The following is a 25771-nucleotide window of genomic DNA, read 5'->3' as shown; positions in this document are numbered from 1 at the left end:
TTTAGATTGTTTTTGTTATTGTACAGAATACACTTGATTTTGCATACTGATTTTGTATCCTGCAGCCTTGCTGTAACTGTTTATTAGTTTGAGTAGTTTTTTGTGTGCGGATTTTGTATACAAAATCATGCCATTTGCAAATAGAAATAGTTTCACTTCTTTTTCAGTCTGAATGCATCTTCCATTCTTTCTGTTGCCTCACTACCCTGGCTAGAACTCCCAGCACAATGTTGAAAATAAGTGGTGAGAAGGCACACCTAGTCTTGTTATTGATCTTGGAGGAAAAGCTGATGGTCTTTTGCCATTAAGTATGATGGTAGTTGTGGGAATATTTTCTTTTTTAATCAAACAAGCCCTTGGCTTGTTGTCTAAACATAACTTCTCCATTATGTGGAACTGTTTCTTATTCACGTTTGGGACATTTATTTGTTTTGGATAAATCTTTTTCATCAGGATACCAGTGGCTGTTCATTGTCACTGTCATTTTTATTACTAGCCTCTTCCAGAATTGTGGACCTATCTGCATTTGTCAGCTCTTTCTTTATGGTCTCTTGGAACCGGGACTCCCAAAGTTAAAAGTGCAGGGTATCTGGTTTTTTGGGCTGTTGTGAGGGTAGGGTCAGTGGTTTGGGGAAAAGAAGTGAATTCCTGGGGCACCTATATGGCTCAGGTGGTTAAATGTCCAACTTTGGCTCAGGTCATGATCTCACAGTTCGTGGATTCGAGCCCCGTGTTTGGTCTTTATGCTGACTGCTCAGAGCCTGGAGCCTGCTTCAGATTCTGTGTCTCCCTCTCTCTCTGCCCCTCCCCTACTCACACTCTGTCTCTCTCAAAAATAAACATTTAGGGGCGCCTGGGTGGCGCAGTCGGTTGAGCGTCCGACTTCAGCCAGGTCACGATCTCGCGGTCCGTGAGTTCGAGCCCCGCGTCGGGCTCTGGGCTGATGGCTCAGAGCCTGGAGCCTGTTTCCGGTTCTGTGTCTCCCTCTCTCTCTGCCCCTCCCCTGTTCATGCTCTCTCTCTGTCCCAAAAATAAATAAACGTTGAAAAAAAAAATAAACATTTAAAAAAATGCTTCAAAAAAAAAAAGAAGCGAATTCCTTTAGGGAATTGTTGGGGTGAGGGTAGTTTATATTTTATAAACCTCTCTTAGATGAATAACCGGAGACAAGCAACTGTGGGTCATGTTGCAGCTTGGGGCTCTGGGTATGTTGAAAAGAGTGTTTTCAATACTTCCCAAGATGCATTTTAAGGAACACATTCCTAACCTGTTTTGAAAAATAGGTATTAAGATCATACGTACTTGAAAAACGCTGCATGATATGTACCCTACTTTGAGATTAATTATGCACATTAGTACATAAAATACTTAGGTAGGGTTGAGTCTAAGCTGTTGGAATCAGCAAAGCCAATTATAGTGGCTTAAACAATATGGAAGTTTCCCACTAACAGGTGAGCAGTACAGGGTGAGTGCCTCGCTGGTTCAATGGACATGACTAATTATGACGGAGCCTGGCTACACAGAACATTGGTCCCAAGTGTTAGAAGGCACATCACCACAGAAGGTGGTGATGGGTGGCCTACTGGCAATCAGTCAAGACTGGGGACCCTGAGTTTCTCCACAGAAATATCCTTCTGGGTATGGGATGGGACAAAGGAAGAGAGAGTATGGGCTTTCAAACTAGACCAGGTTAAATCTCACCATACCATGCAGCATCTGGGCAATCTTAGGCATATTTATCTCCTTTCAGAGGTTGTTTCCTCATTTAAAAAATGGGAGTGTAGGTCTGTGTCTCCCAGGGTCCTTGTGAAGGAAGATCAAATATAGAAGATGTAAAGCGTCTAGTATTCTTCCTCCCCCCACCCCCTCATATCACAAGGACGTTGGGATCCTGTACCCAAGGCAAAATTAAGCTCCATCATACCCTACAGGGGTCCCAGAGGCCAGTTGCAACCACCCAGTTCCTCATCTGATAGAAGAAAGCCAGCAGATCTAGTCTGATAGGGCCAGAGGGAGTGAGGCAGGGAGAGAGCACAGGACAAAGGGCAGGGAGAGAAGCTTCAAGCCGCAGCCTTGCCACTGACTGGATTCTGGCCCCTCTCTGAGCCTCAGCTTCCTCCAGGTTCAGCCCCTACGGTTGAGTGGGCTCTGACCCTACCTCAGACTTGCAGGTCTTCTCTGAAAAGCAGATGGGCTATTTTTCTTGGTTTTTCAGTATGTGTTTCTTCCACACCCTTCTCCAAATGTTTTCCTGTGCTAATTTATTTGGCTAAGAAGGTTTGTGGTGACAGACACCAAACAGGAAATGGCTGTCATAGCTGCTGTCTGCAACTCTGTTTTTTTTTTTAGGCTTTCTCCTGCATAGCTCACCTCTGCATTGCTTGGTGTTGATTTAGGTGCAGGGCTAAGTGGAAGGGGAAAGGGAAAGGGAAACACATTTTTAGAAAGGAGCATTTTCCTTCAAGTTCAAAGTTTACTAAAGGTTAGGGATTATGCACAATGGCAGTATTAGGTGGTTTCTTTCTACCATGGGGCCTTTGTACACGCAGTTCCCGCTACCGAGGGTGCTCACTCTTTGCTTTTCTCGTTAATTCTCCTTCTTTAGAATTAGCTCAAGCATCATGTCCTCAGAAAGCCTTCCTGCCCATACCCCCTTCCCCAGTCTAGGCTGGTTCTTCACTGCTATTCTTATAGAACCCTCTTTAAGTGCACTCATCCTGGTTTGTAATGAAATGGTCATTAGTGTGATTTTGGGGGTTGATTTCTCCCCACCCTCCTGCAAGTGGACCATAAACTCCATGAAGGCAGGGACAATCTCTGGTTTGGCTTGCCATAGTATCCCCAGTGCTTGACATGGCTCCTGGCACATAGTAAGCGCTCAGTCTATACCTGTTGAGGGCATGGGTGAAATTTCTCACCTCTTGCACAGCCCAGGCAGATCAGGAGTGAGACAACGTCCGTGGGTGCTCATTTGTCTTGTCTGTGCTGTCCTCTCACTTCCCTTGTAGGTTTTTTTCTGCTTTCCCTTCCCCAGGGCCTTGCTCCCACCCTACCAAAGCATCTGAAGAATTGATCCAGGACCAAGATTGCAGCTGGAGGGCCCATAACAAGCCTTTCCCAACTGCTTATCATTTATAGGGGGAGAAGGGACCTCTGAAGACAGAGAGAGCTTTGAGGCCCAAAGAAACAAATCTTTAGTGGTGGAACTTCAGACACCCTCACTGATAGTAGGGAGAAGAGGCAGATGTCCTAGTCTCTCCAGGGAGATGTCTGATGTTAAGCCGACCCTGATCCCAACACAGTGTTAATACTTTTTCCTAGAACTCAAAAATTCCCAAGTCAGTAAAATCTTCTGAGCCCCATGGTGACAGAATATTGTTAACATACTGTGTGTATCTGAACATGTGAACGAATGCATATATGTGTACATGTGCACGTGTGTGTATGCATGGGTGTGCATGTATGTGCAGGTGCGTGCATGTGTATGTTATGGATTAGTTGGAAGGAAAGAGATGAAAATGTGGGTTCTGGTTTGGAAGGCCCAGGGGAAAAAGCAGAGCTGTTCCAGATCCCTGGAGGATCTGGTGTTGAGCTGCTCCCTGGACAGTTCTGCTTCCTAGGCCTGGACTGGCCTGCTCGCCTATGGGCTTGTCCTTGCTTATCAACATTTCAAAACAGGATCACCTTTGTTATTTGAGGTTTCATGCAGCATATGGGGAAGGGCCCATTCCTACATGCTCCCAGGAGGCATTTGACCTGTTGTCCTAGGCCCAGGGCCAAAGCCCGTTCTGGAATCAGAAGAGTCAAGGCTTGGTTGTAGATTCTAAGCCAAAGGAAGCCCATGCACAGCCAAGAACAGGTCTGGGAGGGGGAGGACCAGAGTGTGACCCCTCACTTGTCAAGGGCAGGGTCTGGTGCTGCCAGAAGGAGGCCCTGAGAGCCACGGGAGGGGAAGGGAGCAGCAGTGTCATGACAGGAGGGATTCTGAGTGAGAAGCTGCCCTGCTCAGGAAAGTGGGAGTGTGGAGCGAGTTCCTGGGATAACTCAGGGAGCCGCAGAGGAATGTGGGAAACATTCTTACCCATGACTTACCCAGTGAGGGTGGTGATAGGTGAGCAGACTCAAAGGAAAGGAATCTTAAAAGAACTCGGAGTTCAGGATCATTCTGGAAGGCGGGTCAGCAGCACACCTTTCAGATGGAACAAGGGCTGCCATCTGATCCCTTGTCCCACCTTTGCCCCTGACTGGCTCTATTTCCTTGGGCTGATACACAAAAAGCCTCATCTAAAATGAGGCTGCCTCATTTTAGGCATCAGAAACTGGACGCTGGGGCCAAAGGTTTAGGTGACCCTTAGACAAAAGTCTCAGACGACAAGTTTCAGGAAGGGGAAATCAGAGACGTAAATGTACCATGGGGAAAATGAGCTCCCCAAACCATTATAATTAACCATCATAATCTCAAGTGATCCAGGACTGATAGAGAGATTAGCTGTGCCCGGAAGGACATTTGTTTGCAATTGCTTGTGCACAGATAAGAGAAGTTGCATAAGGCCGGCGGCAGGCTAGGGAGCCAGGGAGCGCACAGACAAGGAAACCGCCTGGGAAGGGAGGTCGCTCTGATTTGAGGAGGCCCGTTGTGCTAAGATTAGAGTCTGCCCTCAGAGGGCCTGTGGCACTGGTTCAGGGCCACAGCCTCACGGGTCCCAGGGCACGTGGGAAAATGAGATCTCGATCCTTCTCTGATTTTTAAATCTTGATTGAGACGGTGAAGAGATCGCTTCTCCTTGGCGGGTTGCTGCAGGGTGTTTTTCAGGCTGCACCGTTTGTAATTTGCGATTCTTTGTGCGAATTCTGCCTTTTCAATCCTGCCACACCCTGGGGTTTAGGATTCTGTTCGTGTTGTCTTCAGCCCTGTTCTGGAAGGTAAAACTGTTCCCTCCTTGGAAATAAAGAGACAGATGTACTACCATGATCTGAAAGGTTGGATTAGCATTTTCTCGTGATAATTAAGACTTTGCGCTACACAATCACTACTTTATTTCTCTTCAGATGAGAAGCACCTGGCTTGCGTTTCTTGGCCCGAGCTCAGACACTGGTTTTCTGAGTCTCTTAGTGGCTGCACGGTCCAGGAGAGACACAGGGAACGTGGAGATGGTCTGAGGGGAGGTATGAGGTGTCAGGAAAGAAAACTCTCCTTTCAAAGGGCTGGGCTTACATTGTCCTGTTTTCCCGAACGACTGAATGGGAATTTAAGGCCACTTAAGGGAGGCTGCCTGCTTTCCATATCACCAAGGATGGACTAGGGATCTTGGGCTAAGCTGGACACACCAATCGGTGGTGAGTTTGTGGGAGGGCTGGGGTTTGCTTTCTCCTGAGGCTTTTTTGTTTTTAAAGGCTAGATAATCATTTGCCTGAAAGGGTGTAGGGAAGAGTCTTTCTGAAGGAAGGGGGGTGTCTTTGATCTAATAAGGTTTTTCCAGTCCTGTGGCTGTTCCTTCCAGGTTTCCCTCCGGTCCTCACTGCGGGCCTCTTGAGCTGTTGTTCCACTTTCGAGTACTCAATTCCACCTTGACAGCTGAACAGTGCATGAACTGGTGCCTCTGTGCACAGAGGCTGTGAGGCAGGCTAACAATGAGAACCTGATGTGGGCCCCGCCTAGAGTCACCATTTCAGCTATGTCTCATTTGGCCACGGGATGAGGGGACTGTCACACGAAGGGCACTGTTTGCAGTGTAGCACCATAGCCTCAGAGGTCACACTGGGGTTTCCAGAGGCAAGGACATCCTGTTCTAGGATTTAAATAGATAAGTTTGGCATTTAAGGAGTGTGAAGTAATCTTCAAAGAAGGCCACTTAAGGAGGGATGTTTCCGTGAACGCAATGCTGGAGTGAGCCCACTCTAGAGCTTTTAAAGACAAGCTCTGTGGGGCGCCTGGGTGGCTCAGTTGGTGAAGTGTCCGACTTTGGCTCAGCTCATGATCTTATGGTTTGTGAGTTTGAGCCCGGCGTCAGAGTCTCTGCTGTCAGTGCAGAGCCTATTTCGGATCCTCTGTCTCCCTCTCTCTGCCCCTACCCTGTTCGTGCACATTCTCAAAAATGAATAAACATTTAAAAAAAATAAAGAGAAGCTGTGTAAGAGCTCTTTGTGGCAGGAATTCAGTGTCAATGTTAATAGTACCACATGTGGGGCCTGTGCCATGGGTGGCCTCTCCTCATTCTCAGGGCAGCCCGATGAGCAGGCGTTATCATTGCCAGTCTACAGACGAAGAAACTGAGGCTTCCAGTCATGGCGGCGGAGAGCGGCAGAGCAGGACCACGTCTGGGCCCTTTGGGGTTAAGTGCCGGCTCTTTTTTGTCATCCCAGCCAGCCCCCAAGGAATGTTCTGGGTCAGTTCGTCTCCTGCCACTCAAGGCTCAGAGGTTGGCTTCTTTGGGACTTTGATTAGGCAGAAATTTCAGAGACTTTGCTCTTTGTCACTCATCTTCCAGCCAATGGCTGACACTCTCAGAACCAAGGTCAGTGTTGCCATGGTTAACATCTGATTTCCAGGGAAGGAAGGGGCTGATGAGTGGAGCTCCGGGGCCCTGCTTCCCAGGCTAGGCCCTGAGCAAATGTGGAAAAGCAGAAACACAGAAAGTACCTGAAGAGTGCATCGAACCAGCTTCTTCAGGAGCCAAGCAATACAGACAGCTAATCTGGCAGCCCCCCAGCCTCGTTCTCAGGGTAGCCAAATTTACTGGGATGAGATTCATGCCAGCTGGAAGCCATGACTGCCGCCTTAGCTTCACATCTGTCTCCCTAGCATAGCACCCGTGTCTCACTCTGCTTCAGCCACAACCAGGTTTGTACAACCTGTCTCCTCCATTACCCCATTAGCTGCTGGGAGGTGTGAGTAGTGTCCCCCCCACCAGGTTCCCCTCAGAGCTGGTTTGGGCCTGGCACCTGGTAAATTGAGGCTTGGCCTAAACTGAGAAAGGAGTTCATGTTAGAAGCAGCTAAGAGATGCTTCCCGGGCCTTCTTGGAGCAAATGGTAGTTAGAAGATGAAACTAATAGCTCCTTATTTTTAAACTAGCATGGAATAGGGAGAATACGGCTGAACTATGACTTAGGGGAACTGCCTTGAGTAGTGACGCTGCTTCCTAGTTGGACGACTTCGGGCAAGTTATTTAATCCATTTGAGTTTGAGTTTCTGGCATAAAATATGTGTCCTAATTAATCTGAGGCTTATTAAGAGAATTGCATGAGATCACACAGATGAAAATACTTGTAAACGGGAGCCACAAGGTGGACAATTTTTGTGCTATTGAAAAAAATACAATGAATAAGTCCAGTTATTGTAGCAGAGTTTTGTTGTGTTCTACTTCATCTCTCCTTCTCTTTCTCTTCTGCAGTCACCACCCAAATACCGGCTCTTATGGAGCTCATGTCAGAGTGGGGGAAATAGGCAAACGGAAATAGGACGCTGTATTAACACGCATACATAGGTAGCTGGCGATTTGCCCAAAGCCTATGCTTCTCTTTGTACGGTGGAGAATTGTTACCATCTCAACAGGAGCGAGGATTACATTTTCCTGCCTTCCTTGTATCCAAGAGTGGCCATATGATTACTTCCTGCCCATGGATTGTAGGTAGAAGTGATGTATGTTGCTTCTGAGTGGAGCGTTTAAGGAGTGGGTGGGTGTTCTCCATTATTCTCTCTTTCCCTCTGTAGTTTGAGAGGGAGGGACTTTGAGGCTGTAAAGGATGGCAGGTTCACGAGATGGGAGGAACCTGGGTTCTGGAATCACTGTGTGGAAGGAAGGCATTCGCTGACCAGGAACATCACCCTGGGCTGATACAGGAGTGAGAAATCAACTTCTGTTGTCTTAGTCTGCTAAAATGGCCTCATTTTCCTTACATGAAACATTAGTATTTTCCAGTTGACCCCCTTACTCCTAGTCACACAAATAATCTTCCTCTGGATCCACCTGCTTTAAACAGAGTAGCACAGGGGTTATAAATACCCATAAAGTTGTTTATCACAGCAAGAACTAAAAAAGTGCCTGTTTTCTTTCTTTCTGCCTTTTAAGCACCCACAATATCTGCCACAGTGTAAACACCCCACACATTGTCTTTATTGAATTGAATCAAGGGTGCTAGGAAATACATTAAATTGACTAAAAGAAGGTACACTTTATTTTATTTTTTTTATTTTTTTTTTTAAAAAATTTTTTTTTTTTTTCAACGTTTATTTATTTTTGGGACAGAGAGAGACAGAGCATGAACGGGGAAGGGGCAGAGAGAGAGGGAGACACAGAATCGGAAACAGGCCCCAGGCTCCGAGCCATCAGCCCAGAGCCCGACGCGGGGCTCGAAGTCACGGACCGCGAGATCGTGACCTGGCTGAAGTCGGACGCTTAACCGACTGCGCCACCCAGGCGCCCCGGTACACTTTATTTTAAATGTGGAGCTGTGAGGGCAACTAGTATCTTAACCAGTTGCACGAAACAGTTTGTTGGTCCACCGGTGATGCAGAAGGAAAGAGCTGGTTTGTGCCATGTGGTGACATCTAACAGATACCACCAGGTGTTTCTGACTTGTTGCTGGGTGACCGTTGTTTCACATTTAAGGTCACTGGCCACAGACACCTGCATTTTTGCATGTTATTGCTGAGACCGCAAAAGCCCGCTGAGGGGTTAAGCAATTTGCCTAAGGTCACATGATAGGTAAGAGGAGGGAGACGGGTTTCCATTCGGGTCTGTCTGACCCCACAGTCCAGCACTGGCCACCACCACGTTTCACAGCAGAACATGGAACTCTTGACTTGTGTCAGTGACACGAGTGTGACATTGGGATACAAATCATTACTGTGGTGCACTTCTGGGCCCCAGGCTGTGTGGTTGGACTGACGCTGGGCCTTTGTTGAAGGTTCAGGTCAGTTGGGAAGTGGGCTTGAAAAGAAGAAGGAGAAGGAAAGGCAGAAAGAGAAACAGTGGGGTGAGTGTGGGGGGTGGGGGGAGGAGGTGGGGGAGGTGGAGGGAGACAATTTCTGGCTGTATTAAGCATATTCTAATGCCCATTAAGGCATGTTCTTTTTGGGTGTTTCAGATGAATGGTGGTCTCCCTATAATGACAGAATTCCCAAACCTCATCTCCCACTGAAGGAACCTGATAGTATGTAGCTCAGGCTTCAGCCTCCAGCCTCCAGGAAAGTTTAGAGAAATGACCCTTTAGACCTGTTTCCTCGTCACTTGATGGGGCTTTGGAATGCTGGGCAGACTGGATGGCATTGAGGCTGGCTTGGAGCGCTTAGAGGGGCTTCAGACGCTGGTATACCCAGGATAGTAAAGCCAAGATTTCTTTTTTTTCCCTAGGCTGATGTCCATTAACCTGCTGACTGATCTAGCCTGGGTCTCTGGCTCAACTCATTCCTCTGGAAGAAATGGGTATGAGAAATGCCACTCAAGGACTGAATACAGGGGCTTTGGGGGTAGAGTTTCAACAGGGGTGTTGAGAAAGTAACTAGAAATAGGAGCTATCCACAATTAGATTTTGATTAAGGAATTAAGTCTTTGTAAATTAATTTCTACCTTCCATGTTTGCATTTTTAAATTTTTCTTTCTTTACTGCTAATGGTAGGCTGATCTATTGGCTCAGGTTCTTCACTCCTCCCAGGTATTCACATGCTTTTTCCCTGTGATTCTGCAGTTCCTTCCACTAGAGATAACGTATTTGTTGTTGTCATGTGACTTGTTTTGGCCAATGGGCTGTTAACAGACATCCAAGCAGGCACTTGACATCTACTTGCATGGTTGGGCTTAATTTTTCAGACATTTCCCCCCTGCCATCATGAGAATATGCCAAGTTAGCCCACTGGTCTAAGGAGGATAAGAGATGCATGGAGCAGATCTGGTCCCAGTTTGCAGCTTAGAGCTGCCCAGATGAGCTCAGCCTGTATCAGATTGGCTCCAGCCAATACACAAATGCACGAGTGAAATGCATGCTTTTTATTGTGTGCTGTTGACATTCTACGGTTGTTTGTTATGTTACCGACATATGTTATCAACAGCTGATTGATACATTACTAGAAGTTTCTTTTAATGCACTCTAATGCTTTCTTTGGTGAATTTATAAGTAAAATAATTTGACAAACCTTGAGCAGGATACCTCCTGGATTTAGATGTTCCCAAGTTCAGAAAGCCTTCTCTACATTCTGGCGAGGGCTGGGGCAAGTCTGGAAAGGAAGGAGTTGGGAGACGCTGATCACTCTAGAATAAGAATCTGTTATTACACCTTGAATGAATAGTTCATTATACATGAAATACTCCTTTTATCTTTAGGTTAAAACTTTAGGGTGTTTAACTCTGATGAGGTAAACAGACTGAGAGGGAGTTTTTGGATGTGCCTGGAATTTGCACAGTCTGAAATACCAGACTGTGGAGACTCTACGTGAATCTCAGGATTGGGAAAAACTCTGTTGCCTTCAAATCCATCCTCCTGCTTTCAGAAAGGACTGTATATATATTTTTAAGTTTATTTATTTATTTTGAGAGAGAAGCACAAATGGGGGAGGGGCAGAGAGAGGGGGAGAGAGAGAGAATCCCAAGCAGGCTCCATCGGTACTGTCAGTGGGGAGCCTGATGCCGGACTCAAACTCACGAACCAGGAGATCATGATCTGAGCCGAAGTCAGCTGCTTAACCAGCTGAGCTGTCCAGGCGCCCCAGGAAGAATCATATTTTTAAACATAGTATTTTCTTTTTCTGATTTGGCAGAAATACATGCCATTTTGGAAAATACAAGAAGCAATAACGAAAAAAATGAAAATAATCTATAATCCTACTAGCCAAAGATAACTACAATCAACATTTTGGGATTTTCCCTGTGACTTTTCAAAATGTATTTTATCCTGCTTATTGTTAGCGCATGACTTTATATCTTAAGGATTTTTTCATGTTGTGACTTTGTAAACATCTGTTTCACGGAAGAAGGGCAAAATGAATATTTTGAAGACTTAGGAAATAATTTCTGAAGTTAATTGCACCAATTTACAGTCTTACCTGATATATGTGAGAGTTTCTTTCCTTTTTTTTTTTAACTTTAAGTTAAATGAAATTACATTAAATTTTTACTTTCATTTTTTGAAGTTTCTATTTCACTTTTCCCAATACACTTTGCGGATGCGTTAAACATCTTTGCTGTTAAAACAAAATTTTTTAAAAAAGGTATTTTATCACAATTCTTTGAAGTTTGTGTCGATTCCATGCCTCCTCTGGGGTTGCTCAGTTGGCTGGAAAAACAACCATGCTGGTTGGTTTCACTTAACTCCATAACTAGTGATCTCAAGTGAGCTTTTGTTTTTGCCTGGCAATCTGCCTCCATTTTCCACTCTCCTAAACTATTTCACACCTTCTCCTCTTTCCTCCAACCTTCGTCTCCCTCCTCACTCTCTGCTGATGATCTCAGTCCATATTTCATTGAGAACATGAATAGAGCTCCCACATGCTTCCCTGGCCATCCTGCTTGTATTGATGCCCATTTACTCTACTCGATCATGATGCCCATGATCTGAGATCAGTCCCTTTTGATGCTCTCTAGATTTAATCCTTTCTTGCCCACCTAAGCACTTCACTCTGGCAAGTCTCTTTTCCTCCTACATTACTATTCCAGTTATCATACAAACATGCTCTAATGTCTCCTATCTTTTTTTTTTTTTCAACATTTATTTATTTTTGGGACAGAGACAGAGCATGAACCGGCGAGGGGCAGAGAGAGAGGGAGACACAGAATCGGAAACAGGCTCCAGGCTCTGAGCCATCAGCCCAGAGCCTGACGCGGGGCTCGAACTCACGGACCGCGAGATCGTGACCTGGCTGAAGTCGGACGCTTAAACAACTGCGCCACCCAGGCGCCCCTAATGTCTCCTATCTTAAAAACAAAACAAACCTCCAAACCTCCATTGACTTCACATCTCCCTCCCACATCTAGCTACTGCCTCTCTTTTGTCCTTTACAGCAAAGTCTTCAAAAGATGTGTGCCACTGTCTCTGCTTCCTCTCCCCCCCATTCTCTTTTGGCCACACTTAATCAGGTTTCACTCTGCCCAAAGGGCCATTGTCAAGGTCCCCAGTGATGCCATGTTGCCAGTGGTCAATGCATCTTCTCCACCCCTGTAGCATTTGACACAGTCGGTCATTCCTGAAGACTTGCTTCATACTGGCTTCTGAGATACTGCTGATTCTCCTGCCTGCTGGGCGCTTTTCTCAGAGTCTTTGCAGTTTCTCTGTATCTCCATATCTTAAGGTTGGAGGCTCCAAGGTTTAGCCCTTGGACCTCCTCTCCTCTTTATTTACTTTCATTGTCTTTTGACCAGTTCAGTCTCATGACTTTATATGACATCTACATCCTGATGACTCCAAAATTGATATCTCCAGCATGATCTTCTCCCTGAGCCCCTGACTCATGCATCCAACTGCCTGCGTGACTTTGCCAATTGATAATCTAACATCTCAAAATTATCACATCCAAACAATCTCCTGATTCCGTCCTTATCATTAATACGCAGTCTTCCTCAGGCAAACACTCTCCTTCCACGAATTTGCTGAGTCCCAAAACTTTGGAGTCAGCTTTGATTCTTCTCTTTCTTTCATACTTCTGATCCAGTCTGCCAGGGATTCTGTTGACTCTACTTCCAAAGGATGCCACATCCCCCTCTCACTCCCTTCAGCACTTCCAGCCTGGTCTGAGCCACTACTGGTTCTCACCTGGATGACTGCAAAGCCTCCCGGTTAATCTCCGTCATTCGGCCTTTCCCATTCCCCCTTTTCCCCACATCTATCCTCCACACAGTGGCTGACTCATCCTTTTAAAGCTAAATTCAGATCATGTCACTCTTCCTGGCAAAATCCTCCCATGGCTTGCCGTCCACCACACACAGAGTAAAGCCAAGGTCCTGGCCTACAGGCCCCGTGCCCACCAGTCCCTGCTGTTCTCTACCTTCATCTCCTCCTGCCGCCCCCCTGCTCGCTGTGCTCCAGCCAAATGGGCCTCCTTGCTGTTCCTCAGGCATGCTCAGCTTAGGGCCTTTATGCTCACTGTTTACGCAGTCAGGGTGTTCTTCCCCAGCTAGCTCATTGCTTTAGCCTCCTTTCCTTTTTGCCTCTTTTCCTGGGTGTCCCAGAAGGGGCCACCGTGAAAAGGCCTTTACAGAGAGGAGTAACAGATCAACCAGAGGATAGATGCAGGTGTTCTTGTCAAGGGGACTACAAGAGAGTGCCCCCACTGACTGGGGGTATCTGCTACGAACCCACTCCTGCCCCATGAGAGGAAGATTCAGTTTCCAACACCTTCTCGTCTCAGAGAGAGCCATGTCAGTTTATGACAGTACCTGACAAGGAGGAGGTTTCTTTCCCACCTAATGCCTCACTTCTCCCCTCCTCCCCACCCCTCACCCACTATCCCAGGAGGGGTCAGAAATGATGGGGAACAAGATGGTGAAGGAGGGGTAAGAGAGGAGTAAACATAAAATGTTATTAAGGTCTTTATCATGTCTTAATATTTTCAAAGAGAATGAACACTTTTACTTTATACTTGTTTCATTGACACTTATTTAATATTTAATTAAAATCGTCCATTCAAATTATAAATATCTATCAAATAAAGATGAAGTGAGATGACATGTTTTGCCGCAGACCTGAGCTGAATGGTGCAGCCCAACCCACTGCAGACTATTTTCACCTCCTGAACGTCTCTCAGGGCAGCACTGGCTGTGGGAAAAAGTCTGGGGGCAGAGCCTGGGAGCCACAGGTAGGACAATGGAGACAAATATCTTCCTGTTTTTCCCTAATGCTCTTCGCTTTTTCATGTTTCACAGAAATCTGTTTTCCAACAGTACGTCAGCAGCTGAGTTTTTAAAAAAAAATTTTTTTTTTGGTGTTTATTTTTGAGAGAGAGAGACAGACTGCGAGCAGGGGAGGGGAAGAGAGAGGGGGGGACACAGAATCTGAAGCAGCTCCAGGCTCCAAGCTGTCAGCACAGAGCCCGACGCAGGGCTCGAACTCAGGAAACACGAGATCATGACCTGAGCCGAAGTCAGAAGCTTAACCGACTGAGCCACCCAGGCTCCCCAGCAGCTTAGTTTTTTAACCGGAAGCAAAAAACACATCATCTGAGCACTGGAGCTGAAATAAATTTTTCTTTAGCAGCTCAACAAATAGTAAGAAAAGGCTCGCTCTATGCCAGGCCCCATGCTGGAGATAGCAATTAGGATAAGATTACCGTGGCCCCTCTCAGGGGATCAGACAGGGCATCAGGAGATATTGTGTGAACGGGGGCCTGGACAGGAGGCGCAGGAAAGGAATTCCAGCTTGTGCTATCAGGGAAGGCGTCTTGGAGGAAGTGGATATACACAAAGATTTGCAGACAGACACTGTGAGTGGATACAGCCAGGAGAAGGAGAGAAGAAAGAGTGTTCCAGCTGCAGGGGATCAGAAGATATCTCCCTCACTTGTCATATGCAGCTTTAGTATACGGATTATTCTGAGCTGAAGGCACTTCAATAGCGAATGCAGTAAGGGCTCCCTGACTTTCCCCTTTCTACCTAAAAGCGGGCGATAAAATTTCCCTTGAGAGAAATGCCCTCCCTGTACCAGGATGAGAACCTTCTTATCACTGGAGAGTGTAGAGAGTTGATGCTGGAAAGGCTCTGTACAAACCAGCCCACTAAAATAACTTATCTTTTATTGGTTTCCCCCATGTATTTCCCAGTCACTGCCGCACAATTTACTGTCCCCAGCCCGAGGCACCTTGTCTTACCACATTCCCACAATTGGTCAGGCTTTGGGGCCCAATGCCTTCTTTAGGTCTTTATTTTCCTTTTGAGGATTTGCATGTACATGTAAAAATATCAGATAAAATGTGTGCGCTTTTCTCCTACTGATCTGTCTTACGTCAGTTTAATTCCTAGCTCCACCTTAAGAGAGCCGAAGGAAATTATTCCTTCTCTTTTTTTTTCAGTGTTTATTTATTTTTGAGAGAGAGAGTGTGTGTGAGCAAGGAAGGGGCGGGGTGGGGGGTGGCAGAGAATCCAAAGTGAGCTCTGTGCTGACAGCAGTAAGGTCAATGAGGGGCTCAAACCCATGAACCGTGAGTTCAGGACCTGAGCAGAAATCTGACATTCAACTGACAGAGTCACCCAGGCACCCCAAATTATTCCTTCTCTATACAGCTGAGGATGCATCATGAGGGTGGCACTGAGGGCCTGAGAGGCTAATCATCCCTGAGCCTGAGGAGAGTTGATAAACATTGCAATCTGCCCTCGGCTGTCTTGTGGGGAAATGGGGCATCCGGTGCCTGCACCTGGGCCATTCCCTTTGAGCCCATGCGTGGTGACTGTGGTCGTTACGGAGAGGTCCCCAAGGAGCAGGAGTTCTGGAGGACATGGGACTGGGTCTTCCAGCCAAGTCTACTCACCATGAGCTTTTTACTGTTCTGCCAATGTGCGACGATCCAGGGACTACTTTGTCAAGGGAAATGGCAGGTGTGCTTAAATACTTAGATGCAGTTCGGTTGATCGGCTGTTTTAGTCCTCAGGAACGGGATGGAGACCGTTCTGTGGAGAGGTGATGGAGAACGTTCTGTGGAGAGGTGATGATAGGGTGTTGAAGCCAGAAGCTCATTCTGGAGCATGGCGCATGGCCCCAGAGGGCACTCCTGGTGGGTGTGTGGCTGGAGGCTCTCAGAGGCTGGGGAAGTCTAAGGACGTCAGGGACCTCTATCAAACGGGGCTGACAATGAGGGGGGGGGGGGAGCAGACCAGCAGCGTGGGAGTGACGATGAGGTTTGGAGACAGACAGTTTGGCCTGGGGCTAGCCTTGACTAAATAATTATAACTAATGCTATGAAGCGTTTATATGCTAGAATCCTTCCAAAGTGTTTCACATATATTAACTCAATACACTCCCATGGTTACTTAGGGAAACTGAGGCATGGGAGGGTTAAGTAACTTCCCTAGTACGCAGCTTGTTAGCAGCAGAGCCAGGGTTTGAACTCAAGCTATCTGACAGTACCTGCCTCTCAGTGACACTGGAAGATAATGACGATGACATTAACATGCACGTGGTATGTGGTTTATTCTGGAATTGTTCTGGGTTCTGGAGAGTCAACACTGAACAGGAGCAACACAGTCCCCGCTCTGTGGGGCTGATAATCTAGTGGAGAGATAGACAAGAGAACCACACAACAAACAGATCAAAAAATAACTTTAGAGAGTGACACATGCTATAGAAAGTTAAGGCAGGGGGCTGTGACAGAGGAGGACAAGAGAGGAGTTCAGGGAACACTCACTGAATGGATGACTGTATGAATGAGCAGTTGGGGGCTTGGAGGCCAACAGGTACCTCATAAATTAAGACAACCCTAAGCACCTGACGCTCACAGTCTGCAGCCTGAGGTGTGTTTTTAAAAAAATCTTTTCCCCATTTGTCCAGTGATGTCAGACTTTTAGTCTGGTTATTTCATTATGCATTTATTCTATCATTAAATGTATTACTGCTTATACTCGAAACAGATCCCTTGGGAACAAAGAATCATAACTTTTGAATAATAATATTCGCTCTGCTAAGCATCCTAAAGGTACTGGTCTTTCTCGAGAAAAGTTTATCGTCAGTTTATCATTGATGTTATCATTCTGGGATGGGTTGTGAGTGGAAAGGGAAAGTATCCCAATTTTTAAAAAAATGTTTATTTATTGGGGCACCTGGGTGTCTCAGTCGGTTGGGCGTCCGACTTCAGCTCAGGTCATGATCTCGTGGTTCGTGATCTCGTGGGTTCAAGCCCTGCGTCAGGCTCTGTGCTGACAGCTCAGAGCCTGGAGCCTGCTTTGTGGATTCTGTCTCCCTCTCTCTGCCCCTTCTCAGCTCATACTATGTCTCTTGCTCTCTCAACAATAAATAAACCATTAAAAATTTTTTTTAATGGTTTATTTATTTATTTTTGAGACAGAATGTGGGAGAAGGACAGAGGAAGGGAGGGAATCCCAAGCAGGCTCCGTGCTGTCAGCACAGAGCCCAACACGGGCTCGAACTCACAACCGTGAGATCATGACCTGAACTGAAACTGAGTCAGATGCTTAACTGGCTGAGCCACCCAGGTGCCCCTCAATTTTAATGCAACTCAAAGTAAATCCCAGAGAAAGGTCAGTGCCTTTGCATGGGACCTCCCTCTGCCAAATAAACATACGGAGCATAGAAGCATTTCAAGAGTTCTGTGGGGACAGTGTCACTGGCTCGCAGATAGTGGAGTGTCACACAAGGCCCGCACCCACCAGCCTTCTGAGCTTTAAAATCTGCAGGAGAGGGTCCCGTCATATCTCCTAGTTAACATCTGGGTCGCTTAAAGGAGAGCGGCAGGTAGGGAAGGTCGATGCCCTGTGGTCTGGGACACCAGGTCCCACACTGGGTTCTCACCATCCCTTCACTGTCCCTCGGGTCCAGCACAGGCACCCGGCAGTGAAGATCCTTGCTTTCTGTGCCTCCCCGCTCCCTTCTGTCCCCAATCCTGTCTCTGGTCATCACCTGGTTGAGGGAAGGGCAGGTTAACTGTAGCAGCGGTGGGGAGAGGGGCCAGTTGGTGGAGCTCAGACTCTTGGGTCAGCAAATCTGGCCTCAGGTGTGGGAACAGGAAGGACAAGGCAGGGAGCAGCTGGCAGTGGGCAAAAACCACGAAGTTCCAGCGAGTCCTGCTGGTGTGGAGATAGCAGGATGGTGGTGGTGAGTCAGGCGACAGGGGTGAGTCAGGTGACAGGTACGAGGGCTTTCTCTGGGAGCAGGTTTCAGAGGAGAGCACAGGTAGGGAAGGCACAGCCTCATCAGCTGACCGCGGTGAGCGTGGAAGAATTATGTCATTTCTCCCGGCCTCAGTTTCGTCATCCGCAAAAGGATGGCTATGTTCTTCTGCACCTGACTGGGCTTCCCGTTGAGGTGAGGTGGTTACAGCGATGGCGGGCCTGGGCTCCGGGCAGGCTGCTCCTGCAGCAGGGTGCAGGTTGGGTTCACCAGCTGAGGCACCAGTGAGGCCTGGGCCTGGAAGGTCAGAACTGGGCCTCAGGGTCAGGAAGGTGTCTTGTTAAATAAATTTGGAGGGAAACACCGCATGATATGGCCCCTTCTTGCAAAGTTCTAAAACCTCAATCCTATTAATGGCTGTCAGAGTCCTGCAGTTCAGAAGCCTTTTTAGCTTCACAGGTTCTCGTATTCACTTCCCCCCTTTCCCCGAGTACTTACTAACAACCCCAGGAACTATCCATGCCAGAGCCTTTTCGGCTTAAAAATTCTCCACCTTCCTGCTTCCTCTGGAGAGCGTCGTTCTTAGGGTTAGGTCTGGGACAGAGGCTATGGCAGCAGCCCGGCCGTGGGAAACACTGTAAGAGCATGGGGTGGGCCTGACACTATTTTCTTTCCCTTAAAAAAAAAACAAAGACCTCTTAATTCTGAATAACTGCAGATTTATAGGAAAGTTGCAAAGATAGTATAGACATTCCCATATGCCCTTCACCCAGCTTCCCGTAATGTTAATGTCTTACACATACGCCACAGTACCTTTGTCAAAGCTAAGAGATGAACATCGCAAGGGTACACTTGACTGTCTATAGACTTCATTCCCATTGCACCAGTTCTTCTACTCCGTCTTCTTTCTGTTCCAGGACCCAATCTGTAACACCACATGACATCATGACATTTAGGTCATTTTCCTTCTTCGTTCCTTATCTCTCCCACCCCACATTTCAGTGTGTGTGTGTGTGTGTGTGTGTGTGTGTGTGTCCGTCCCTCCTGGTTCTCCCATCTCGTGGATGGGACAGGGAGACTAAAGTAGGTGAAGGGGACAGTGAAGTGAGTGCAGGAGTCCTCTGTATTGGGGACAAGTTCCCATGATGCCTTTTGTGAGGTGAGCAGTGACTGCAGGAAGAGAAGTCCACAATGTGGCCAGATGGAGAGGGACCTGGGGAACCTGCTCACCCATGATGAGCAGGCAGAGGAAGCTGAAGCCGGGCAGGCTGAGAGAGCAGCTGTCTGCCTCTGGGGAGTAACAAGACAGAGAAACCCATGAAGCTTGAGGAGCCACTTCTTGAGGACAGTAGCCCCAACTATTCCCATCTCAGTCGTGGCTGCAGGTGGAGTGTGCCTGTGAGACAGCAGAACACTGGCTCTGTTACCTGAGAGCCAGATGGTTCACTCAGGCTCCAGGCTGTAATTCAAGGCAACTGGCCAGGTGAGGGAGAGCTCAGGCACCAAGGTGGTATGGTGGGGTTGTCACTCAGAGTGTGTGCTCCAAGGTGACTGAAACAAGCTAACCACCCCATTCCATGCACAGATGAAGGATGAAAGCCAGGTGAACATAGAACAGGCTGTGTAAGCTCCAGAGCTGTGTGGAGTAACAGGGAGAGACACTTCTGGAGTTCTGTGAAGCCCGCCCCATACAGAAGTGGAACAGACATTTCTGGATGCCTGCCCAACATGGATTTACACCCTTCCTCCTTGCTAACTCAACTCTGACTTACTTCAGGTCTCTGCTCCCTGGCTAAAAGTCTAAAAGGCAGGGGCAACTGGATGGCTCAGTTGGTTAAGCAACCAGCTCTTGATTTAGGTTCAGGTCACAGTCTCATGGTTTGTGACTTCAAGCCCTGCGTCGGGCTCTGTCCCAAGCAGTGTGGCACCTGCTTGGGATTCTCTCTCTCCCTCTCCCTGCCTCTCCCCTGCTCATGCTCTCTCTCTCTCTCAAAATAAATAAATAAAACTTTAGAAAGTCTAAAAGGCAATGCTTCAGGGAGGCTGGTTTCTGGGAGCCATATTATGTTCCCATACTGTTTGCCAGGGATTGGTTTAAGCATGGGCATGTGGTACAATTCTGGCCAACAATGTAGATGTGAGGAGTAGTCCTATAGAGATGGGTGTGGGTGTTCTGGAAAAGTTTTCCTCACTCTCAAAGAGACTCAAAGGTGAAATGGCTTTCTGTTCTGAATCTTGGCAATGGAGTGCCTTGGATGCAATATCTGGAACTTTGGCAGCCATCTTGTGACTGAGAACAGTGAGCCTACAAGAATGGACTGATGGGTGGGGCGCATGGCTGGCTCAGTCAGTATAACATGCAACTCTTGATCTCAGGGTCTTGAGTTCCAGCCCCATGTTGCATATAGAGCTAACTTAAAAAAAAAAAAAAGAACAGACTGATAGGAAGAATCAACATCCTCTGTAACATCACTGAGTGGCCAAACCAACCCAGCTTGGTTGCAGCCACCTGCCTTTGGACTTTCCCTTGTGTGTAAGCCAGGTGAATTGGGTTTTTCTATTACTCTCTGGCACTGAATCACCCAGAGCCAGAAGATCTATGACCTGCTGGGGCCACTCCCAGCTCTCCCTCCTTATCCTATGAATCCCCACCCTAGGTCTCTGTATTCGTTTCCTATTGCTGCTACAATAATTTCCCAAAAACATAGTGACTTAAAACAAAACAGATGTATTTTCTTACCTTTCTAGAGGTCAGAAGTTTTTTTTTTTTTTAAGTTTATTTATTTATTTATTGGAGAGAGAGAGAGAGAGAGAGAGAGAGAGAGAGAATCCCAAGCAGGCTCTGCACTGTCAGTGCAGAGCCCAATGCGGGACTTGAAACTCACAAACCACAAGATCATGACTTGAGCTGAAATCAAGAATTGGGCACTTAACTGACAGAAGCCCCTGGGGCCCCTGGGGGTCAGAAGTTTAAAATCAAGGTGTTGCCATGTCGTATTCCTTCTGCAGGCTTCTGGAGAACACTGTTCTTTGCTCTTTTCAGCATTCCTTTACTCGTGACACCTTCCTCCCATCACTCAAGATCTCTGTTTCCCTTATCACATCTCCTGCTGCTCACTCTGACCTCCCGCCTCCCTCTTGTAAGGACCTTTGTGATTGAGTTGGGCCCACAGATAATCCAGGATAGTCTCCCCATCTCCAGATCCTTAATTTAATCCCATCTACTGAGCTCCTTTGCCATGCAAGGTGACATCCTCTCAGGTTCTGCCAATTGGGGCATAGACATCTTTGGGAAGATGTTTTTCAGCCTAACACTCTCTCTCATCAAAGGTGATCCACACATCCCCTCGCAGCTCCACAGATGATGGTCGTTCCTGTGGTGCCCCCTCCAGGGCATGACTTGCACAGACCGCCAGTCCAACCCTGTTCACCTGGTATTTCCCAACGCCAACTAGGGAGACTCTGCTTGAGTTTAGTATCTGCTCCTGGTGGGAGAGGAGAGCCTGAGTCAGAAAGAGACAGGAATTGTGGATACAGAGTGAACTTCAGTTACTTCAAAGTGGAGAGAAATAGAGGCCTCGTGTGTTGTCAAGCTAAAAAAGATGTTGTCAGAGGCCTACCAGATGGCTTAAATGAGGTTCAGATTTTCCTTAGAAACTCACTGCTTTTGAGGACCCTCTTTGACGTCAGAGCCCCAGAAAGTCTGAGATCAGGGTGCCTGGGCATCTCTCAGGGAATATGAGCATCAGGGTTGGACTCTAACACCAATAGGCCACTGATCTGTTTCTCATCCATTCTGGACACTTGGCTAGGTTTGTGGTGGGAAAATTCAGAAGAACTGCACAGTCAGCTTTGGGGAGACTTCCAACCATTTTCCTCCTTTTTGCCACATGCTGGGCTTCTGGCCGGGCCAAGGAGTACCACGCATAAATCCCGAATGTATTCTCCACATTGCAGCCTGGAACATGTCTTCTGCCTTCAGCCTTTGCAGCACGTCTGGAGCAAAAAGGTCACCTTGACTATAAAATGACGGGTTGGGAACAGTCTCAAAGATTTACAGCTTCCAAATGCCATGGCTTGTGGTTGGGAAAGGGACACGGAAGAGAGATTTTTTGGAGCCAGAAACAATGAGGCCAGAGCATTTGAGGGCTTCTTACCCTTAGCCCAACCTTGCAAAAGGATGTGGAGGAAGATGGCCAAAGTTAGCCTCGGGTGACCATCTCTCGCAGCCTGACACAGGCGGCATTTTTCTGGTGTCTTGGGTGATTCCATGTCTCCAACCCCTACCCTCTGTCTAGCCTCCTTTAAGGCAGCTCCATGGGTGGGAAGATGCAACAGCTTTGGTGTAGACCAGTCCCACTAAGAGAAGCAGATCAACAACCCAGGAGATAATGAACAAATTTTGTTTGGAGAATAAGCCACTTCTTGAGGGCAAAGCAACAACATCCTTTCGTTGGTCTAGATTCTAGCGCTCATACCTTTGCCTTGGTGAATCTCCAGAGAACTATGCACTTCCCCACAAATGCTGTTATTTACTAGATGAAAGAGGAAGAATAGAAAGGAGCATATGGGAACCTTTACCTACCAAAAGGTAAGCCCGGTGGATGATGCCATCAACAGCTGATGTGGATGGATCACCAGGGCTGGCACCTGTAGCCCTCAGTTGGCATGGTTCTGTCACACTGAAAGTCCTTCTTGCCTTCTCAGGTCTCATTTTTCCCAGCTGGTTTATGAGATCTCTGCCTTTTCCACCCAAAGCAAGTTGTGGTACATCAATGGGTTAAGGTATGTGGCAAAAGAGCCCTTTGGAAGAGAATGTTGACCTGGCAATCTTGTACTCAGGGGAGCAGGACCAGCACAGCATGTCTTGCTGTCTAGTGCTGACTGTCTCCAAGCCCCACAGTCAGTGTGAATCTCCCTCAGAGACCACACATGTAACTGGGGTGGGGAGGCTTCTGGGAAGGCGTCAGGCTTCTAGACACAGTCATAAGTGAATGAAAAGTCCCACAATGTGGACACTCAGTGAACTGAGGAGGTGGCTCTCATGAATGGTTTTGGCTCTTGTCAGTGTCATGGTTGGAAATTCACCCTGGTTCATTCAGTTGTTTTGGGTTCTGTGCCAAGGGTGGCTGGGGAGATCCCTGAGGATTCCCTAGATATACAGGGTCTGATTCATCCTGCCCCAACCCAGGGTGATGACAGACATGGTCTGATTTCAGGCAGGGAACAACAAACCAGTGTTAATAAGAGAGAAACCTATTAGATGCTTCTGGAAGCATTTCAACTTTGTGCTCTTCCCTTATCTCCTTTCCCATACTCAATGGCAAAATAGCTAGAAAACCACAGGCTCCAAGGAGTCTCTGGAGAGGGGGTGGTGGTGGTGGTTAGAGCTTGTTTTCTAGAAAGCCAAGATAAAATGGGGAGCAGGCACACACATCCACATTGGGACATTTTGCTTCAGTGATGGCAGAAAGGTGGCTACTGTCTTGAGATCTGAAAAGGGGAGATAGGGTATCAGGTATTAGGGTGGAGGGAGATCCTCAAGAGTGCAACCACTGGGAGGCCATTCTGTCTACGCTGTCCACTGGCTAAGGACACTGGATACTTGATACACCCCTGAGAGGCAGACTTTGGGGAAGATGGCATAGAGGAATTCCCCCTCTAGGCAAGAAAATGCAAGAGCCTCCTTCAGTCGGGGCTCATAGTTGCAAGCAAAAGCAACTAACCCTGGCTGATTAAGTGGGGAGAGAATTCATGAGTAAGACATTGAGCAGCTCACAGCATCTCCGGGAGCACCTGGTTTGGAAGCTGCACACCAGGGATAGCACCACAACTCCTGCCATAAGACCTGCATATGAAGAGACATTTGCTCTGCTGAAGGGCCCACAGCCAACACCCCAACACTGGGCACTGGGTGCTGGCTGGACACAGAGCCCCTGCGGCCTCTAGAAACTGGAGGCCCTGCTCCTATGACCGTCATCACCCATTGCCAGAATACATTCTGAGCTCTTCTAGCTGCTCCTCGTAGGTGACAGAGCCCAGACCACTTACCTTGCCTACCTATCAGGGAGCTGGAGAAGCCAGTGTCTGGCCCTTTTGGTTTTTATAACGACGTGTGGGCTCTGCCTCACAAGGTGGGTGGGGAGCACAGGCACAGAAAAAGGTGCAGGTCCTTAGGGACCAAACACAGATGATGGTTGTTCCCTCTAAGTCATGAAGGGATAGGAAATGACTGCAGGGGCTTCTGATGCTGTCATACTTCTTCGCCTGGGAACCACTATAATCTGGCTTCTTTCACTCTGAGCTCACTGACACTGTTCTTGTTAAGGTCTCCTGTGATCTCCATCTTGCTAAAATCTGTGGTCATATCTCTGCCTCCATCTTGGGCAACCTCTTAGCAACATGTGCCACAGTTAGTCACTCCTTGAAACACTGTTTTCTCTTGGTTTCCATGACACCTCACCCCACTGGTTTCCCTCCACCCACCTCCTCCTCTGACGTCTTGGCTGGTTCTGTTTTCTCTGCCTGATCTCTGAGCATCGGTGTTCCCCAGACACAGTCCTGGCCCTTCTTTCCATCTTTGATATCTCCTCCATTAGCTCAGCTGGTCTTAGGACTTTAAACACCACCATCTACGTCCTGATGGCTCCTGCATTTGTGTCTCTAGTCCAGTTCTCTCCATGGAACGCCAGACTTGTATACTCAATTGCAATAAAAAAAAATCTTTTTAGTTGGAGATAATTTCAAACTTTCAGAAGGGTTGCAAAAATAAAAATAGCACACAAAACACCTGTATTCCCTTTACCCAGATCCAGTTTTCAAACTTAGTAAATGTAACATTGCTGTAGTACCTTGCTCTCACCTACCATTCCTATTTCAGTTTTGTCATTTACCCCAAGAATATTTCTTATGGCATTTTTTTCACCTTCAGTAAAGGATCTGGTCTAGGGGCGGACTTGGCACTGGATTGTCATGCCCCTTTGGCCTCCTTTTATCTGGAACATTTCCACAGCCTTTGTCTTTTACGACATTGACGTTTTTGAAGAAAACAGTCCCCTTCCTATTTTTTTTTTTTAATTTTTTTTTTCAACGTTTATTTATTTTTGGGACAGAGAGAGACAGAGCATGAACGGGGGAGGGGCAGAGAGAGAGGGAGACACAGAATCGGAAACAGGCTCCAGGCTCTGAGCCATCAGCCCAGAGCCTGACGCGGGGCTCGAACCCACGGACCGTGAGATCGTGACCTGGCTGAAGTCGGACGCTTAACCGACTGCGCCACCCAGGCGCCCCTTTTTTTTTTTTCTTTTTTTTTTTTTTTAAATAGAACATTCCTCACTTTGGGTTTGCCTGATGTCTTCTCAGGATTAGCGTCAGGTTATTTATACTCTGCTGGAATACTGCCTCAGTTAGGCTGTGTTTTTCTCAGAGTATCACATCTGGGAGCACACGGTACCCCTTGCTGGTGATGTTAATTTTGACCATCTTGTCAAGGTGCTGTCTGATTGCTCCACTGTGCAATTACTGTTTTGTTTTGTTTTCTTTCCCTTGTAACTAACACATGGTCTATGGGGAGACATTTTAAAACCATGCAAATATCCTGTTCTCCATCAAAATTTGCCTCTAGATTTAATATCCACTGATGATTCTTGCCTGATTCATCCTGTGCTGGGATGATTGGAAAATGATGCTTTTAGTTTATATTTATGATTTTTAAAAAATTTTCCTTTAAGTTTATTTATTTATTTTGAGACAGAGACAGCATGAGTGGGGGAGGGGTAGAAAGAGAGGGAGAGAGAGAGAATCCTAAGCAGGCTCTGCACTGCCAGTGCAGAGCCCGACGCAGGGCTTGAACCCCTGAAACCTTGAGATCACGACCTGAGCCGAAACCAAGAGTCGGATGCTTAACCAACTGAGCCACCCAGGTGTCCCTATATTTATAATTTTTTTAAAGTTTATTTATTTTGAGAGAGAGAGAGAGAGTGCACAAGCAGGGGAGGGGCAGAGAGAGA

General features: G+C 47.2%; 1 long non-coding RNA gene across 2 annotated transcripts; it reads left to right on the top strand.

Moving 5' to 3' along the window:
• The first annotated feature begins 8462 nt into the window (after window positions 1-8462).
• LOC123598060 lies at window positions 8463-11685 on the top strand. Of its 2 annotated transcripts, XR_006712375.1 has the most exons (3): window positions 8467-8915; window positions 9356-9427; window positions 10756-11685. It is a non-coding gene; the product is annotated as an uncharacterized LOC123598060 (long non-coding RNA). The 2 variants fall into 2 exon arrangements; XR_006712374.1 differs by lacking the exon at window positions 10756-11685 and having other exon boundaries at window positions 8463-8978; window positions 9356-9614.
• Window positions 11686-25771: the final 14086 nt, after the last annotated feature.

The sequence above is a fragment of the Leopardus geoffroyi genome, chromosome A1 (genome assembly GCF_018350155.1).
Source record: "Leopardus geoffroyi isolate Oge1 chromosome A1, O.geoffroyi_Oge1_pat1.0, whole genome shotgun sequence".
NCBI lineage: Eukaryota > Metazoa > Chordata > Mammalia > Carnivora > Felidae > Leopardus > Leopardus geoffroyi.
The sequence above is the reverse complement of the archived record's forward strand: the minus strand, read 5'-3'. Positions and strand labels throughout refer to the sequence as shown.